Below are 20,438 nucleotides of genomic sequence, written 5' to 3'. Positions count from 1 at the left end.
AAGAGGCTGGTCATGCAGCAGGCAGTAGACTTGCCAAGGAAGTTCTTTCCAAAGGACACAGGAATTGCAAGGAGCTTACAAGCCCTCCTAGGGAGTTTGGAGGGGTCCATGCCACAGCAGGTTCAGGAAATCCTTTTGAGATGAAAATAGCTGGAAGCTGCAGCAGTGTTAAGGGAGATGTGATAGATACGTTAATTCTGCTCTTAACTTTTTCCTAGGTGTCTACATATTGCCAGTGTTGAAGGCAGAAGAGATGGACAGGTTAGAGGGTCCAAACCAGCACAGCTGCTCTTACCTTGAGCAATAATAGATAAGCTAGGACTCGGGTAAAGAAGGGGATCCCAAAGGGAGCAAAGGTGACAGCATGGAGCAAAGCATGAAGTGAACTCAGGGGGTTGGGTGAAATTGGCACAGTTAAACTGCAGTCCAAAGGTGTAGATAAGCAGGCAGGAGAAAAGCTGCAGTTTCAGCTCCATCCGTGCTCAGGCTGAGCCCAGACATGCCCCACTGTAATCAGGAGCAAAGCTTCCCCTGACTCCAGCAGATCAAGCCCTAAAGTCATAAAGGCAAGCACACGAGTGAGGGGTTTCAGGGTCAAAGAAGATTTCCAGGATATCAGAAGACACAGCACAGGTGGGTCTGTACAGGCAGAATTCACAATTCATCTCTTTGTTATCTATCTGCCAGATCTGTATGGTTTCACTCCTGATAGGGTCCAAGTAAATTTGGAGTATAAAGATATGCCTTTGCAGAGTCTGCATGATCCTAAAAAAAGACGTATTCTGTAGGCATTGCCCACAGCAATGTTATTTTTTGAAATCTTTTTAGTGTGTACTTTGACATAAGCAGTGCTGCCTCTACTTCACTCCAATTGTGATATAATCCAGTGGTGAGAAGTTACAGTCTTGGCCTCAAGGCAACATGAAAAGCCCCCCAAAAAGGCTTAAGGATATGTGGGTTCGAGAAATACAGCCTCAGAGTGTTCCTCTTAAATGGAAGGAGCCAGTGTTCACTAGTTACCCAAAGCACAGATTATTGAATCAATCAGCAAAGTAAATATGTTTCTTCCCAGAACTGAAGAATGCTTCACATTCCAGTGGACATCCTAAATATCACAATTCCCTTTCATACAGACAACAATCATTTTGGGTAATGAACTTGAAATTACCCTTTTCTGTTGTGTGGTTGTGCTTTTCTGTAGGACTGATCTTTGTTTGTTTTATGGCTCCCACATGCAATTTCTCAATAAATGCTCACATTATAGTCAGTCTTCTGAGAAAAGAATCTCTCACTCTTTCAGCTGAAGTACACTGCTTTTCTTGGAGTGCAGAAAACAAAATCATTTTAAGAAGTTGATCTGATTTGCTGGGTTAAACTCAAAATATGCCAAATTGCTCTGCAGACATGGCATAGCCGCTGACCTACGGCAGGGCTGGAAATTGTTCCAGGCTGTGACGTGCCGTGTCTGTTCACGTCAGCTGTGCACTGGGAAATGCAGAAAGGAAGTGGCTCACTGAAAACTGTCCATCTTAGGGCTTGGAAAGATTCCGGTAAAATAATGTTATTTGGGATGAAGTCAGCTTCTCAGACACAAGGATAGTGATGTCATTTCTCACACAGTGAGAAAATTAAGATTTCTCACTTTTCTTTCAGTGTGCTTAGGACAGCTCACATAGACGATGGCACAGCATCCCTCTGGTGAGGTTTACAGATACATGTCCCATTCTGCCCATCTGTTATTCACCCAATGCTATTAGCCCTCAGCAACTTATTTTCATCATTAAAAAAAAAATAAAATAAAATTGCAGATTGACTTCTTTGTGTGCACCTCCATTTCACATTTGCTCCCCTGCATCCTGCTCAGACACCTGCTTTGCCAAGCTGGGCATCTCTGCGTGGTCCCCGCCACTTGTGGAAGCATTTCGGCAGCAGGAAGCTGCTGCAGTGGGTCTCACCCAGCGCTTTGGTATCTGTCCTCCTGCCTGACTTCCTTATCTCATCTGCTCATCTTGCACATGTTCGCTGGGGAGGGGGAGCCAGCATGCAAAGACAGATATTTGGAAGGAGAGCAGAGCTACCCCAGTGCAAAACCTCATGATCTCTGTGGACATTGCCTAACACAGCTTTTGTTAACGGTTAGGAAGGAGAAGCTCCAGAGCTCCTTCAGGCTGTAGCCATTTGAGCATTTTCCTTTGAAAGGAGTCTGCCCAGTCTGTGCCTTCAGCCTGGTTTTGTTTTGCAGTTGTGCCATGCCATCACCAGCAGCTGTGCAGCTGTGCCATGAACTGGCCTGGGGAACTGATCTGGCTGAAAACTCACCCAGCTGAAAAAAAAAAAGGAAAAAAAAAAAAGGTAATTTTCCTGCCAGCTCATTTCTCTGATCTCATTTACCACACGGCAGCACTACGGGTTGTATCAGCACCAGGGAGGTAACCGCTTCCCGCAGCTGTGCCGACTGCTGCCAAGCACTCCTGGAGCAGGAGCTCAAGCCTTCACCCCATGGACGTGCTCCCTCACAGGAATCAGGTTTTCCCATTTCATCTCCATTGCTCAGGCAATTCTGGCTTGTGTGTGGATGCTCAGAGTGTCATTTGAGGAGATCTTGTTAGAAAGCTTGTGTGGAGCTGGGTCTGCCAGCGCTCTCCTTATAAACACAAGGACAGTAGGAGAAGCATTCCTCTGGGTGCTTCTCGCTTCAGTTCTTGCTCTTCAGCCCCCTTGGGGAGTTTAAGTAGATAGTTTATAAAGGCAAAGCCTTGCGGTAGTTTTTCCCCCTCCTATCCCCATCCCCATTAACCAGTGGGTGGGAGAAGCATTCTGCTCAGCCTTGAGACCTTCGTGTCCCAGAGAAAATGTCTGACACTCAAATACTTCCCTTCCAGTGCAAATTAGTGGGTGGAAACAGGAAGCTGGGAACGTGAGCAGCTTGGCACACACCAGGGCTCTGTCCGTTAATAGCTGTGACCTTTGTGACTCATGTGGCACTGGGAGGCACTGGGGTGCGCTAAATCCCTCCCTCCAGCACAATTGTCCTCCTTGGTGTCTCATCGCCCTCCCAAGTGGGGAAGCTTCAGATCCAAAGCCTGCCAGCTCCTGCACGACACACAAAGGTCCAGAAATCAGCCAAAGGACATGAGAGGAGGTGATGGCTGAGGCCAGCCCCATGCTTCTCCTTGTGCCTGGAGCTCAGTCCCCACCACGATGGTCCCCTTGCTGTGCGCTCAGCCTCCCCCACAACCAGTGTCATAGGGCTGATGGCCACAATTACAGAAGGGCAGAAGGAGCCCCCTCCACCACCCACAGCCCTCCAGCCACTGCTGACCCACCAAACCCAAAACACCCCATGCTGATATTGTGGCTGAGAAGCCTTGAGATGTGAAGGGAGGGGGCATCTCCCCAAGCCCAGCTCCATGTACATCCTTTGCACTGTGTGCATGCATGCACCTGGGCACTGATGTGCTGAGTTCCACTGTGTGACTGTGCCCCTGCTTCACATCCACTCTGTTTTCTTTCCCATCATTATTGGAGACCCTCTTTTTACCAAAATACCTCCATGTTCTAGGCCCACTACACCACTGCATTTGCTTACAACCATCAGTGACCATTGACGGCTTAGACAGAGGACGGATTTTGGAGTCCAGCTGAATGTGGGCTCTGCACCAAGCCTGTGTGGAGGCTCAGCCCCATCCCACCATGATAAAGACCCTCTCAAAACCCTCCAGTGGCTGTGGGCCAGCACCTAGGCTTAGGATGTGGTCACATATCCCATTTAAAGCAATGTCAGCACTCCCTACAGACAGAAGGAGTATTTAAAATCTTACATGTATGGAAATCAGCCAACAGTGGAAGCTCTTATCTCAGGTATCAAAGTGCATGGCCATCCACCACTGCATCCTGACCAGGGAAATTTGCCTGGAATTATCAAGCTGTAAATGTAAATCTAGGGCATAGGGCATCAAGAAAGGAGAAGGAAACAAGGAGACAGAGCTTCACCCTGAGTCCTGAACTCCCAGATAATGCTGACAAGACGTTCTCAGGGACAGCCAGGGAAATCCCCAGAGGGCTGGTGCACAGTGAGGGCTTCCTGCTGCGCCGTGCTGTGCCACCAGGGAATAGGGCTTAGCAGTGAAGCTGTGGTGGGGATGGACCCCACAGCCTTCAGGGCAAGGCCTACCCAGCAGTGGGTTGTCCTGGTTCTGTTTGCTTATGGCGAACACACCGCCCTTCACTCACCCACAGTCATTTTGCTGTGAATTTACCCAGCTCTGCAAATGGTGTCCCTTCGGAAGGAACCGTCATTTAACTAAAGGTTGGAAAGCTATGAGTGAAAGGCATACAAAAACCAGTGTCACCGATCTCAAGAGTTTAAGAATCATTACTTAAAAATTTGAGAAAGTAAAGATTTTGTCTGATGGTCAGCTTGGAACTTCTGCTGAACTTCTGCTGAACTTCTTCACAGGTGCAGGAGGGAAGCATTAGTTTCCTGCAGAAACCAGCTTTTGCTGTGCAGCTGTGACACCCTGGGCTTTCCTCTGAGCATGCACTGCCCAGCTCCTGCCCTTCCCTTGCTTCAGCCGGCCCCTTGGCCATTGCTTCTGCTCTGCTAGCACAGTCTTACGGTAAACCTGCTCAGAGGCTTGAGCTGGCTGAAAAATACCCCCTCATTTTGTGAAACAGGAGGCAGGCAGCAGTAGGAGTTTTCCCTTAGGAGAGGCAGCCCCAAGAGAAACATCGTGGGAATGAAATAGCTGCACTAGAAACCTGGCCAAGGACTTCATTCGCCCACATTCCTGAAGACGATCCCGATTCCCTCATGGCCCACAGGAGCAGTACTTTGGCTTCAACAGCAGCTCACTTCTGCCTTTCATTGTCTCCACAAAGCAAGCTGTGCCACCAGTTTGTGTGTGTTAATACACAACATGGAATTAGACATGAATCTACAGACTCTATCTGGAAATACATTTTTCACTCTAAAATTAAGGCTTCAGCTTCTTTTCTCCAAGCAGTTTGGCATATGACTGTCTGATTTGCGAGTAGAAACTCCAGGGAATAGAAAACCAAGTCCTGAAAATGTTTCTGAACCACAAAACCTCATGCGCCTCATGGAAGAAATTCTGTGTGCTGCAGCACTACAGAGATCTTGCCTTTCTTCCTGCTGCTGTTGAGCGCTGAGCTGTGCAGTGCTGGGGATGCCACTATGTCCCTGGGAAAGGCTGCGGGCTTAATTTGAGAGACCAGGGACTCCACGTGTTGGTTGCCACCTGGAAGGCTTAAGGTAAAGCCTGTACTCAACTTTCAGCTCAGCCTAGTGCAGGAGACAAACCAGAAGATGAACAAAGTGCTACCACTGCTAGTGTTTCATCAGCTTCATCAGAGTCCAGTCTCAGGAATGGAAAAAAGCATCTAGCAGTCCTCCTCATCCCAAAATAAATACAGTCAGGTTCAAAACAAACTTAGGAAAAAAATGTAAGTATTTTCTGCCAGGAACAAATTTGGAAAATGAGCTATTAAAATATTTACTGTATGCAAAGGTCTTTGCCATCCAAGAGCCTTCAGGATCATTTTTTGAGACTATTAAACACTAGAGATGCACAAAAATTGTTGGTTGGAGCAATCTCTTTTTGTTATCTTCAACAGACTGCATGGGAACATGATAAGGCTGGATGTTGTCCTTGATGCTGAGCTCCTCCTTTCATTGCCAGCAGTAATTCTCATTATTTGGACACACTGTAATGTGCTTCACAGCACACTCAAGGCCAGGGATTAGCTGGTGGATGCAGCAGGAATCTCTTCAAATGCTCCCTTATTTTACTCTCAAAAGTCTTAAGAATGAGATAGTGGAGGTAGACTCTGCTGACATTTTTACTTCATTACTACATGTCCAGATAGGAAGATCAAGGAATATATCTGCAAGAAATATCCACATCAGAGGGTGCCATTGGTTTCTTCCAGTCTGTTCCTGAAGCCTTTGTGTCAGGCTTCTTAAATATACAGCAGCACATTTCAGGGGCTGTTTTGAAGTGACTTCAAACACCATATTGCACAAGCAAGTGTGACCAGTGTGAGCCATGAAAAAGCTCCTGAAAAATTGTTTCTGTAGAAAGGGTGCTCAGATCCCAGATTAGGCAAAACAGGGAGATTGATATCTTCCAAATATCCATCCTGAACTGATGGAGACAAACATGGTCTCTGCCAAGGGGCCTTGAGGGAGGAACCCAGGAATATCTGCACCCACCCTTTTCACAGTCGTCATGTAAGTAAAAAATTCAAATTAGTTAGGATGAGGTTTTTGTCCTCTATTTAGTAATGATAATATAAAATTGTAAAGAGAGGATGTTGCCATTGTTGGACGCCCCATCCCTGGAGGTGTTCAAGGCCAGGCTGGAGCTTTGGGCAACCTGGTCTGGTGGGAAGTGTCCCTGCCCATGGCAAGGGGTTGGAACTGGGTGGTCTTTGAGGTCCCTTCTAACCCAAGCCATTCTGTGATTCTACAATAACTGCATTTACTAGCATGCCCCCCAGATAGAAGCCTGGCAGTTGTATGACTGCTGTTCAGAGAAGGCTGGGACTACCAAACACTGTGAAACAATGAGCCCTGGGCAGCAGGGCACCAGCTGGCTCTGCCAGCCCCCAGCTTGCTCCCCCAGGCAGTGGGCCAGACGTTACCTTGGGTAGCAGCTCTCCTGCGGCTGACATCTCTCCTTATGCAGCAGGGCACAGGGCTGGGAGATATGTGGCACCAGGCTGACCTTCCAGGGAAGCTGGGGTTGAAAACTTCAAGCTGTGCCCTGAAGAGTGCTCAGCACCATGGTTTCATCATGCGCCAGAAGTTTGATGTCTGCCCATGAGCATGAAGTAGATAATGATGCACTTTCCTGCTGGACCTTCTGGAGGTGATGGGGGATGAATGGGGCTTGTGTTGGACTGCCCCAAGCACAGCCTACATGTGGAGGAGCTGGGTTGGATGCAGCCATCTCCCCACCCCTTGAGCTCCCCACCAGCAGCAGAAATGGTGGTGCCAACAGCTTATTCAGCATATTTTGGAGATGTGCGAGGTAGGAAAGGAAGTGCTGAGAGACAAAACCACGGGCATGGCTAGCACTTGAGGCAGCCAAACAGTGCTTTCAGCTTTCTGTTCATGTTAAGGAACAAGCCTCCAGGAGTGTACTGGGTGTCTCACACTTGGCTCTCCGTGCCAGTATGCTTCTGCCAGTTCTCCAGATTTTATCAGTTTTGCAATATTTGCTCTTCGTCTTAAATCCCAGTTCACAGAGTACACACTTCATACAAAAGTTCCCTATAACACCAGTTACAAAGGTGTAACAACTCACATTTTGAACAGCTATAAGGGGTTAACTGTGTCTTGGAAGATATTTGCAGTGCTCATCAGCTGTGATGGGTAATTATGGATTTGAAGAGATTAGCAATTTGTTTATAAATATGATTTCAAAAGCTTTCTCCTGATACATCTTCATCCAACTGCTCATAGTTAATTAAGAAATCACATTTATACATGCATTTAAAAGTGTCAAGAAATTACAGGAGCACCTCCACTTTTAAAAGTTATATTTCAGACTCTGCTGGCTGGAGAGAAGACATGAACCCTGAAGGCTCAGGAAACAGAAAGAGAACAAACACTGTCACACCATCTCTGTTTTATCTCCTTGTTTCGAAATCCATGCCATGAGTTTGTTGTTTGTTAGACGTATTTTTGACTGATTACCTCTGGGGGCTGCTTTAACTATCCTGACTCTACCTCAGTGGTCTACCTTAAAACTTACAACCTAATAGGAGCTAAATTAAGTTTGGGATATCACAGACAAACAGGGAGTCTATTGCTGACCACTGTGTTATTTGATCAGAGAATTTAAGTATAAGTGGAGGACATCCAGCTTACACCCTCCTTTTTTTTTCTAATTCTTTTTTTCAAAGTCAAATAGGCTCTCTTTAAAGGGGCATGTGGTGTTTCATCAGGTGCATGGTGGGAAAGAGCCCCAAAGCCAGGATGTCAGCAGCATGTCCCTGGCTGAGCACTGATGCCCTCCCCGTGTGTTGGAGGCAGATCATTTAATGTGGAGCCCCAGTGCGTGGGCAGCAAGCTACCAAGGAGGGGCTGCGGCCTCAGTCTATCATTGGAGTATTGGAAAGAGTCCAGAGGAGGGCTACAAATGGCTGGAGCCCCTCTCCTATGAAGACAGGCTGAGGCTGCTCAGCCTGGAGAAGAGAAGGCTGCAGGTAGACCTTACAGTGGCCTTCCAGTGCCTAAAGGGGGCCTGCAGGAAAGCTGGGGAGGGACTCTTTGTCAGGGGGTGTAGTGACAGGACAAGGGGGAATAGCTTTAAATTTAAAAAGGGCAGACTTAGGTTAGGTATTTGGAAGAAATTCTTTACTCTGAGGGTGGTGAGGCCCTGGCACAGGTTGCCTGGAGAAGCTGTGGATGCCCCATCCCTGGAGGTGCTCAAGGCCAGGCTGGATGGGGCTCTGGGCAGCCTGGTCTGGTGGGAGGTGTCCCTGCCCATGGCAGGGGGTTGGAACTGGGTGATATTTAAGGTCCCTCCAACCCAAACCATTCTGTGATTCTTCCAGGTGCTTCAGATCCAAGGTTTGGGTGCCATTGCTTTGTGATTATCATACCAGGGAGACTTTTAAATTTACACACAACCAGTAATACATTTGATGCTCATTAGGAATGAGTGATGATGCTTCCCTTATCAAAATCCACATTTCTCCCATCAGCACTAATTCCTTTTCACATTCTTTCCCTAACAGCTCTGATTACCAGGGGTAGCCTTGTGTAGCAATGTGTGCTCCACCTTTCCACACTTGCAAAAATGTAAATCCCATGAACAGTCACGCACACATTTCATTACAAATCTGTGCACATTAGATTGAAACCAGCAGCCTAATATGTATTTTATATGTCATACATCACGTATACATGTTATATGTCAACATAGCTTGTTAGAGATCCCCCACCACTAGTATCAAAGTACTCGGCAGAAGGAGCCTGACTCTCCTGATGTTCAACTGGAGCGCCCTTTACACAGTAACTTGATTCAGGTCCATGAATACACTGACTGTGCCTGCCTGATTTGGAAAGCCAGGAACAGCTTTTCTGCATATGCTGGGGCTGGAAACAGAGGCGAATCCAGAGGTGCACAACACAGCTTCTGCCTGCATCAATGATTCTTTCTCTTTTGCACACACATGCGCTTTTATCCAGGCCCATCTCTCTTCTTCCCTGATTCAAGGAACTGAACATTAGCCCTCTGGGTTTGGTCCCTGACCACACGGCCTGATTTAGGTTGAAGTTCAAACGTATGTGAATTTGGGAACCTAGCTCAGATCGATCTCTGACGTGAACAGGTAGTAAAAAGGATCTTCAACCCTCTGATCTCTCTGCTGGAATGAGAAACCATGCTGTGGGGAGATGGTCTTGCCTGCCTGACTGACTGAATAGTCCTCCTGAGATGGCACTCTAGGGTCATATATATGGGTCATAGTGTTGCCCAGGGTGGGCAACAAAGCTGTGCCCAGCTCCAATGGGGCACCTGGAGAGCTGCAGGCCCCACAGGGGGATGTCCTCCCATTGGGGCAGAGTTATGGCTCAACACGTGTCACAGAGGACTACACCAGGTGGCACAGGGACTGGTGGGTGCTGACTCTCCTTCACTTCACATTGCTGCTCCACCCTGTTTACAAGGATCACATGCTCTTGACTAAGCAACATGATTATTTTTCCTTTTTTTTTTTTTTTTCTTTTTGAGTTCAGGGGCAAAGTCCAGGACACCATCACAAGAAACTACTGGAGGGCTTAGGCAGAATTTACATCTCTGTCTAACAGAGCAATCTAGCACTCAACAGCCATGGGGCTGTACAGCCATGAAGGCATCATAAATTTACCAGCTACCTCCTCGGCAATTTTGCTGCCCAGGAAAATTTATTTTTCCCAAGACTTCACTTTAGACTTGACCCTTTCTAGATCTTTCCTCTATTTTGTCCCTTCCACACCACTTGTTCCTTTTGTCAGCTTTCTTCTCCTCTGGGGAGTCTGTGTATCAGAAATATACCTCCCAACATCTAGGTGTTGGCTGGGACCAAAATGTTTTAAACCAGACACTGATTTGACTGTTTTGGTTAAGTCCTCTTCATTAGTATGAGGTAAACAAAGCGATACTTATCCAACTGCAGCTGAGTTACAGTGGATTTGCTCCAGTTAACCCCACGTTCTCATTTGCTTACTTACCCTTAGTGTTGCAGGAAACATTATCAAAGGGAAGAACCCAAGCCAGCTGTGCCTTTGCAAAGCTGTTATCTCCCAGCCTTGAACTCAGGCACTTCATATCTAACATCAGTCCACACTCACAGGATACATCCAAATGCAATTTTCTCCACTCTCCACACCAGTTCAGCTTCTAAAAAAGATTTAATAATACCCCAGTGTGCAAAGCTATAAACTGAGTTCAAAGTGCTTGTTCTGAGACAACATTATATGAGGAGGTGTGAACCCAAGTCAGTGCGTTTCCTCATGAGAAAATTTCTCTGATTTAATGTGATCCATTTAGCAGCTGAGCTTCTGAAATGGGCTGTAACTCTGTAGAGCTGGCCTCACGTTGGAGAGGAAGACACATTGGGCTTCAAGGAAGGATCAGCTGCAGGTCAAATTCACCTTGCAATTGCAAGTGATCCCAGCTGTGACTCCACGCTCCAGCCCAGCCAGAAGAAGCTCAGGGGCTTCTCCCTCCAGTTCCTTCTCAGGAACGTGGCTCCTGTATATTGAGCAATGACGCAGCTGAAGTCTCCTAAAACTGATGGTGGTGAAGCAACACTTCCCTGGGTAACACCTAGGCTTCCTCCAGCAGTCCTTATGCCCATCAGTTCGGCTCTCCAGTTACTTTTTTGTCCTGCTGCTGAAGGACACAGAGCAAACCATGATGCTCAGGGACACCTGGTCCTCCACTGGGCAGAGGGATGATTTCAAAGCCCTGGTTGCACTGCTGTGCATTGGACCCATTTCCATCTTGCTCCTGGTAGCCCTGATGCTCCTCAGCAGTTAAAAGCAGGACACCATACCTAGAAGAAAACCCCTGGGCAGCCTCTGGGAGCACATTCCTGCTTCCCATCAGAGCTGCTTCACAGGTTCACCGCCCATCTGTATGTTAATATTTCGGCTAGTTTTGCTTGTTCTTCCCAGTGAAATTTCATCACAATGTTTAATTGCAAAAGCCAACCACTATATTCAAGAGATGAATTACCCTATTGCCACAAGAAAGTTTGACGTTTAGTAGCTTAAGAGATATTTATGACTGAGGCAGTTCTTCTTTTAAAATAAAACATTCATTTGTAGAAATTCCCCATTGGGGGAAAAAAAATCAATGACACATGGAAGGTGCTAAAGCCCTACCAAAATAGCATCTTAACAGTTTCTTAAAATGGTGAAATGTACACAAATGATGAAAAACAGTTCAGAAAGTTAACCAGTTTAGTCCTGGAGCAATCCAAGCATTTCAAGACAGATTTATAGAGCACTGAAAATCTGATTATGTAAACTATCATAAATGGATTCAGTGTTAGAAGCCAACACTAAATCTTCAGCTGTTTACTGAAAAAAAGGCAATAGGGGACTATACATTAAAATGAAGATTGATTTCAGAAAGCCTAGCATAAATGAAATATGCTGACATAATGGGTAACAGGAAAGAAAGAAAGCATAAAATTAACAATTGTCAGCTCTTGCTCCAGGATTATGACTATAAACTAGAAAACGACATTAATTGTAATGCTAGTCCTTGAGATGAACTGCAAAACTTTTGATAAAGCTTGTCAAAACTTTCCAGGTCCCTGGTTCAAAATGTGCTGCAATCATGCCTGATCATTAAGAATAATTGGAGGCAGTTCTGAAAAACCCTGTGCATGAACCCCTGCCTTTTCTGCCAGGATGGGACCCTGGCCCTGCCAGTGGGGCCACGTGCATGGCGTGACTTCAGGGGGCTGAGGAGACATAGGGTCAGGAAGGAGCCTGTCCTCCTGCCTCTCTCCACTACCACCCGACGCCTACATGTTTCTCATGCATGGCCTCAGCCAGCCAAATCATTTTGTGAGCCTTATCACATTTTACAACATTATTTTGATCCTGCTTGAAAGTGCGTGGTATCAGGCATTGCTGTGGCTCTTGGGAAGGTGAAGGGGAGCTGGGAACTGCGGGGGCATGACTTGCCCAGCTGCCCTGAGTGCCAGCCAGAGCCAGGAGTGTTCATTATCACTGGGAGGAGAACACCAGTGCCTGGATATCTTATCCTCTGTGGCTATGTCAGATGGTGAGGAAGACAGGGAAAAAGGCTTTATTTCAGAGCATGAAGGCAGATAAGGAAGAGTGGGAGGGCAGAAGGTTGGGCAGTGGAGCTTTGAACTCTGGATGGTGCTGTCTATGAACAAGAAGCAAGGAAACCTGCATAAAATGTTTATAAAATGGCACTCAATAAAATTAATCACAATTAGCTGAAGATCTGGATGTAAGAGTAGTTAGGCATGACACCGTACAGACACCCCCTTGCTCAAAACCCGAATGGCCATACACGAATGTGGGATGACACATTTCAGAAAAGGGACACTGTCTGTGCCTTTGTTCTGCTCTGCATGGCATCACTGTCGGGTTTTACCACACCCGGAGCAGTCTGTTTCAGAAATAACATCAGGTAAGGTTTTTTAGGTGTTCCTCGGTAAACATCCCTGTTACTTGGTTTGGACCAAGACATCACAACAAAGTTATTGTAAACTGCAGCCTTTTCATTTTCTCTTTTTCACCTATCTACTTTTCATAACTGTACAAATTGCCTTAACACTACTTTAAATCTACTTTCATTAAAATTCATTATAATCCTGAAAGAGCTGATGTGTGACTCGTTAAAAAAAATTGTTGTTAAATGTTATAGATTTTGTTGTTGTTGCTAGGCCCTTCCTTTTCTCTCTCTCCCTCCCCAAAAAGAGTGTTAAGCAAAAGTGTTTCATTCTTTCTAGGATTGTACTTAAAACATAGCCAATGGCATTAGAGTTGGGATTAGATATGATCCTTTTTACTGGATGTATAAGTCAAAATAAAATAAAAACCACCCTGGGAAAACATCCAAAGGAGCATTTCAAATCCTTAAAAGAATCCCAACACATTGTGCTGCCTCTTTGGAAACTGGGTCTGCAAACTGGTAGGTTGGCAAATTAGCCATTATTTTTTTTAAAGACTGAATCTGGGTGGGCACCCAGCTCAATATGTGAGCTCCTGGCTCAGAACAGAAAAACACAGTGAAGCAAAAAGTCAAATCCATGTCCAGACAGTTGCAGGAGAGTTTCCAAAGGTCCCACCACCACCCTGTGCTACCTCCTGCCACCACATGGGACAGCAGCTCCTGCCTCCTTCAGGTTGGGTGTCCCATTTCTCCAGTGGGTGCCGGACTTTTATGTCACAGGTGCTCGCAGGGTTTTCCCAGTGGAAAACAATGGGAACAGCCCCTGTACTGGAGGCTTGGCACCCTACACCACTCCAGCCCTTCCTGCGAGCCTTTCCAAGGTGACCCAGGGCTGAAGGGTGACCAGGTAATTCTGATTCAAGCACAGATTTTGGTTTTACATTATGAGAAACCTGTATTGATTCAGGGGGTGGTGGTAAGGGTATCTAGGGTGTTTTATCTCTACAAAAAGAAATCTTACAGGCATGAAAGAAAGAACTCAACTTTGACATATATTTGGCAAGCAATACTGCCCTACTCTGTTTAATCCAGTGTATCTGCTCAAACATTGTCAATGCAACAAAAATACAATAAAAGGAAAAGAGGTCATGTAGAGAAGGGTGGGAGGCTACATCTGAATGTCACGGCAGGATATGTTGTCAGATCTCTAGATGCATTTGCACTTGTTTCTGACTCTCCTGGAGCAGGACTCGTCACCAATCGCTGCAGGTTACCGGCAGCACAGCCGTCGATGCAGCCACTTGTTGTGCAGGCAGTCCCTGGAGCCAGCAGGCAGAAGAAGCACTTTTAGGAGATGACTCACCTCGCACTAAGGCTGATATTTAACCTCGTCAGGATGAGTTGTGCCCTAGAAGTGCCTATTTCCCCCCATTGAATGAAAGGGAGCCTAAAGCGACCAGCTCTGACATGGACAGCTGTGCTGTTGGCATCAGCGGGGAGGTGAGATCCTGCAACTGAGTCATTGTATCTGCCCTAAAATATGGTTGTGGGATTGATTGTTTCAGATTTTGCTATTTATACAGAGCAACATTCAAAGAGGAAAGAAACAAGGAGGAACTGTTTCCTCACCGGTCTGAGTTGGCACCCCAGGGGTGAGTCACGCTGATCTCCCCCCGATAGCCGGGAGACGGGTGGATAACTCACAGCAATGTCAGCATGCAGACACATCCATTAGCCGTGGTGACAAAGTCACGAAAGCTCCACTTCTGCTGTAGGAGTATAATTACCGCAGGAGAAAAATCTGAGTCACGGGTGTAATGCAGCCTCCTGTCAGGTATGTGATACGTAAGGTGTTAAGCAGCTGAGGGGCTGGAAAATACTGAAATGATCACTGCTCAGTGCAGGTGAATCACACAGTGAAGTTCCTTGGATGTGGCACATGGAGAAGTGGTTTGCCAAGCATGCGGGACAGCGTATTAGTGCTTGATTTTTCACAGTGGTTTTCACAGAGAGATAAACATCTCTCTTATTTCATCCTTGCTATTTTGAAGTAGATTCTTCCAGACAGTGTCTGGAGTTGCAGATTTTCTTCATCTAAACAGACGTCAAAATATCTCGGGGTATGGAAGCAGACATTTAGGACACTTGCACAACCTTTTCCAGCGAGGTACCATGCACTGACGTAGTGTAGGAGTGAGTACAGCTGTAATGGAGGAACTCTAACATCTACATAAATCCAATCCAGAATTAAATTGCTACTTTAAGATGCTTTAAGGAGGCTATTTATTTTTCTTTCTTATTCTAGTGTAATTGGTGCAGGGTTGTTTAGATACCTTATCTAAACATTTCTGTATCCTCATATGTTGTTGTGATTTCAGTAAAAACCTTTTGATGCTTGGAGTAACAGCTAATGTTTATCTAGTCTAGAAGAAGAATCAGTGGCTAAATGATCCTTTTATTGGGAAAAGCTGCTAGGGAAAGGCTACCACTGAAGCACAGATCTGGGCAGGAGCTGTGCCATCGAGCTGCTGCATTTCCCAGGAACAAGGCTGCAGTGAGGAGCTCCCCAGCACTGGGGTTAGTGACATCACCTGCAACCTTGGGAAATGCTGGAAAGCACCAGAAAATGAGAGCAGGAAAAGACACAGACACAAACAGGATGGTAACAAGGCACAGAAAATATTGAGCTGTTTCAATGTGACTTACACTTGGCAAACCCCTGTGTGCTGTCAGCTTCATACTTGAGTTTCTTCTCCCTGGCATGGTCCAACAGGCAGCACAGGGCTTGCCTCTGCTTCTGGGAAGCCAGTGGGGAAGGGGCACAGAGGCACCACATCTGGACAAGCTGGACGACTTCTGGCTTCTGGTCAGGGGCTGTGTCACCAGGACTGCAGGTGAGGCCAACCTGCCCCCTGGTCTTAGACATTTTGTCTTACTTTTTGTATTCATCCTTTTGATTTGACCCATACCGACCCTTCCTTTCTTTTTTTCTTTTCTTCTTTTTTTTTTTTTTTTTTTTTAAAAAAGTCTGTCTCTTTTTCAGTCTTCTGCAGCATCACAAATCCTCCAAGGTACTGTCAGCTCCTTTCTGGGGCCCCAGGAGGGTTGAAACCTGCTGGGTGATGGATACAGAGAACCATGCCGGTCTGTGGGAATACAACACAGAGATAGTCCAAGGTCTTTTTATGGAATTAGCTCAGATCTAGTTGGACTTATTTTGAACTCATGTTGAACAAGGCTTTTTGGATGGGCATAGCAGTGGGCTGGAAACAACCCCCACCACTTTCCTCACACTGCACCTCAGGAGGTGATTCTCCCAGAGCTTGGCAGGGGCTACGACACAGGTACAAGTGCAGTCAGCTCATGTCCAGACAGACTTTCTGAGGGAAGGCTTTAGCCTCATCTTGAATGGAGATTGTTAGACTATTTCCAGGCCCAACATGACCCTGTAATCTGCTACACTTCATTCATGTGGCTCTCGTGCTAATGAGCCATGTCAGACACTACCTATCTCTGCATATGTGGCAGAGATAATCTGCAAACTGGATAATTCAACCACAGATGCCAGAGAGCTGGGTTTAGCTGCAAAAACCTCTGGGATTGCTTCAGCCTTGTCCCTAAGCACTCCAGTGTGACTTTCATTGGACCCAACTGAGCTGAAAATGTCTCATTGAGGGAGTTCTCCCTAATCTGTTCCTTCTGTTGTGCTCAGTTCTTCCCCTTTCGTCACTGCTGTTAATTGCATTAACCATCTGATAGCAGTTAAATTTTTACTGAAGTATTAAGCAACTTGAATGATCATGAAGTCCTGCTGGAATGGGGACTCACTCTGAAAGGGGTAGGCACGTTGGCCATATCTACCAGTCTTTACAGAGGTAAATGAAGCTGGTATTTGCTGTGAAAACACATCCTGCCTTCTGAGCGATCCCTTCTTGGAAAGAGGAAGCCTAAGTGCCACTTTCCCAAAGCAGTGAAGGAGCGTGGGATAAAAGAGCAGTGAGGCCTGAGAAGGAAGGTGCACAGAACAAGAAGTGGATAACCGTGAAATCCTGAATTCACCATCTCCTCAGATCATGCTTTCACCCATCGGAGAAGCAGAAAGCAAAACACAGCAGGCATTAGAAACAGAAAACAGATATAAACTCACTGCAAACTCAATATCAGGTACCTTCCCTGGCTCCCACTCTCCATCTCCTCTCTCCTGACTGCTCATCTTCAGCCCATTTGGTTGTGACAGCACAACTGCTTGCAGTACTGCATTTTGAACTGGATTAGGGGACTGATCCGATTAAAAAAAAAAAAAAATCCTGCCAAGAAATGTCAGTTCTGTGATGGGAACAGACGATAGTGAGAATAATTGAAACCAGCATTGCCACTGAACATGTTGCATTACAAAACCACAGCCCCAGCTACATGGCCAGCCCAGTCAGGCAGCGCTGCATTGTTCTGATTTATGAGTAAATCTGCTGTTAGAAGCTGGCATTCCCCTTGCCTTGGACTTTTTTAAAAATTATTATTATTACTTATTTTGCTTTAAATAAATGAGTACGGTTGTCTTCCAGTCACAACAAATATTGCATCTGCCTTATTTAGGGCTATTGATTGACATCTTTTGTCATGAAAATGAAATTCAGGGATGCAAAACTGTATTAGAAATGGCTGAGAGGAGAAAGTATGGATCAGAAATTTCAGAGGGTGAAACATTAATGTAACAGTTACAGGAAAACAAAGCCTTAAAACCCCACAAAAGTCATAGGAAAAACTATATTAAAAATAAAAAATAAAAAATTAAATAGCTCCTGTTTGGCACAGATAGGCACATCTGCACTGCAGAGGAGGTGTGCGCCCACCCACAGCATGAGGGCTGTGATTCCTGCCAGCAAGGCTTTCAGGGCAAAGTACACGTCTTACATGTTCTTGTGCTCCTAACCAAGAGCATAAAAGGGTGGAGCTGCTCTCATTCACTGGGAGATTTTTCTTGTCCATAGCAGAGGCTGGAATTCACTCAACACCATGAGGTTTGACAGCACTGGGGTGCTCCGAGCACTCCCCATCCTCCCCACGGTGAAATTCGTGGCACAATTCTTGGCACGTGGGCCAGTGCCAGCCAGCTCTCCCCTGCCCTGTTTCTGGGTAGGGTTCAGAAGCACTGTGGGCCAGGGACTGTTCCCAGCACCAGTTTCCATGCGACCACCCTGTTTTGGAGGGTAAGAGAGGTTAATGCTATGGATGCAGGCTGCTCCTTGCCAACCGGCTTCAGTGCCAGGGAATGGCCCCAGGCACATTTCATTTGCTAGTATAGGCACAGCTTCAGTTCCTTTGTGCTATGGTTCCTGTCTCATTCACTAGCATTTTAAAACCCTTTGGTAATAGTTTGTTAGTGAGCTGATAGGTATTTTAGACCGCAATTTATGGATTTAACAGATTCCTTTTTTTTTTTTCTTTTTTCTTTTTTTTTTTTTTTCCTACAGTAAGTAGGAAAGGTGTCCTGAGGCTTTACTCCCGCTTCCTGCAGTGCTGGGATAACTGCTGACAATGAGCACCCCAGCTGGCTGTTCAGGCTAGGCAACAGGCAAATCCTCTGCTTGCAAACACTGCTCCTTATCTTCCACGAAAAGTAGAGAGGTTTATCTGAGCAGGCTCTTCGTGGAAGAAACCAGGCATTTCTTGGCAACTCAAAGCACAGTGGCAGACTATGCTCTTAATTTGCTAATGCTGTTCTGTTTCAAGGAATTGCCCTGATGAAACACTCATCTCAAGAGGACAAGCAGGAGTCATCCCCTCATGTCCTACAATTTCTGTCCTTACAGCCCCTGCCTTCATTTTGTCCTCAGCCCCCCAAGAGGAGAGCTGTACAGCGCTGCCAAACCAGCTGTAAGCCGGCGAGCCAGGCAACTACTAATGCCCAATTTAACATGCAGCTCATGTGCCTTTAAATAGCAGTGAGAGCCGAGCCAAGCCATCCACTGCAGCAATTTCTGGACATATGTGCGGAGCCCCCCTCCCTCGCCGAGCCCTCCCAGCCCCGCGCCGGGGATTGGCGCGGCTGCCTGTCAGTTCCCAGTCACCCCACTGACGTCTCCTCCGTGCTGTGGACTCGATCCCGTTTGTAACCAATGTAATTACAATGTGGAGAATCAACAACTGTTAACGATTTAGGTTAAACGTAATTTAATGCCTCCAGATTACCGCACTTAGGCTAGATTTCATTTCACGTGAGCCATCGAAAGAGTTCAAAGAGGTCGCATACTTTGTTAAAGTAGTTCTGGACAAAGGAAAGATTGACACTAGCTTCCTCGGGCTCTATTAAATGCTTCAGCAACTTTGGCATGAGTTTCCAATCTGTCATTGCTTTTGGAATTCCACATGTTAAAAGGAGATCTGTCTGAGAGCAGAGGTTCAAAATCCATTCTTCCTTGGGGGGGCGGGTGGTCCATATATCTATCTTAAAGAAGGAGAGCTTAAAATCCCTGATCAGGTCTAAAGGACCCTTGAAGAGACTATGCCTATTATTTCTTCCACAGTGCCATTTTATCTATAAGCCATGGAAGACAGCATGAAAAGTTGCTGTTATAAAGTCTAAGAAGTAGTCATCCAAGCCTAGAAACCAAAGAGTCCATCACAGAGTGCTCTTGTGCTACTGGGACAGCTGCCAAATGAGACATGCAGATTGCTGTTGCCGAGCTTTTGGATGATGAGAAAAAGGACGGGACTTCCCAATGCAGCAGGCACTGCCCCAGAGTGCACAGAGCTCCTGAGCAGGCAGGCAGCACAGCTGCTGCCTCTGGTTCCTTTTGGTAGCCACTTTCTAGGTGGACTGTGCCAGACCATTGACTCAGAAGTTGGAGCTGGATGCCAAACACATTTTAGTAGAGGCTTTCAGCTCTGTATGTCACTCTAACAGGAAGTTTCCTAACAAGGAGACAGCAAAAATGCTGCCTGGTAGCTTTAGAGCTCATTTATCTTCTCCCCAGATGAGGACCAGCCATGTCTTTTCCAGTCATCCATGCTTCCGCTGCCCCATTAGGAGTGCAAATATTTGTGAATGAAATTGCCAGCTATTCTCTAATTCTTGAGCAACTCAGCAAAAAATAGCATCAAGCCCAGCAAGCTTTTGTGATCTGGTGACAGTGTGACCTTTGTTTATTCTTAGTATTGAAAGCAAAGGGATATCTGACGCACCGATGTATTTTGATGAAGTTCTTTATGTGCTTGGCTTTGGCAGGTTCTATTAGTCCCCACCTCTGTGCTCCTGGGCAGCTGCTGTGATGGCAGCATTTGGATTTACTGACAGCAGTCTGTTGGCCTGTTGGTTCACAGCACTTAACAAATGGAGGAGCTTCCACATTCTTGGTGTGGAAAAGTCAATGCTTCCTGTGGTCTTACATCTCTTACTGTCCAAGGGTTTAGGCGTGGCCTCATGCTGTTTGTAAAGCACTTTGCTCTCAGGCAGGATGGGGCAGCTGTTTTCCATGAGTCAGATGCAAGGGCAGTGCACTCCACCGTGTTCTCCAAGAGGTTTCGAGCCAACTTTGACCTTGGTTCAGTACAGTTTTCTTGAAGGTGTCCTGACAAGAATGTCAGTCTTTGCATGGAGGTTTTCAGCAAAGTGCAGGTACCAGCCTCAAGTGCAGGTGCCAGCCTAAGGAAAAGCATATGCAGATGATGAATAATGACAGAAAGGCTCAGACTTTAATGAAAAAAGTCATAAACTAATCACACAAAGAAGAAAGCCATCATTATCCTGTGACATGAGGC

The 20,438-nt window shown here is 46.2% G+C and overlaps 1 long non-coding RNA gene across 1 annotated transcript; it reads left to right on the top strand.

Moving 5' to 3' along the window:
- Nucleotides 1-494: 494 nt before the first annotated feature.
- On the top strand, nt 495-5,522 carry LOC309876156. The gene is made up of 3 exons (XR_014317133.1): nt 495-633; nt 2,243-2,352; nt 4,460-5,522. It is a non-coding gene; the product is annotated as an uncharacterized lncRNA (long non-coding RNA).
- The last annotated feature ends 14,916 nt before the right edge of the window (nt 5,523-20,438 follow it).

Source organism: Aythya marila, assembly GCF_965140915.1.
Source record: "Aythya marila genome assembly, chromosome: 1".
NCBI classification, from domain to species: Eukaryota; Metazoa; Chordata; class Aves; order Anseriformes; family Anatidae; genus Aythya; species Aythya marila.
Note: the sequence above shows the minus strand (reverse complement) of the source record. Positions and strands in the feature narration are given on the sequence as shown.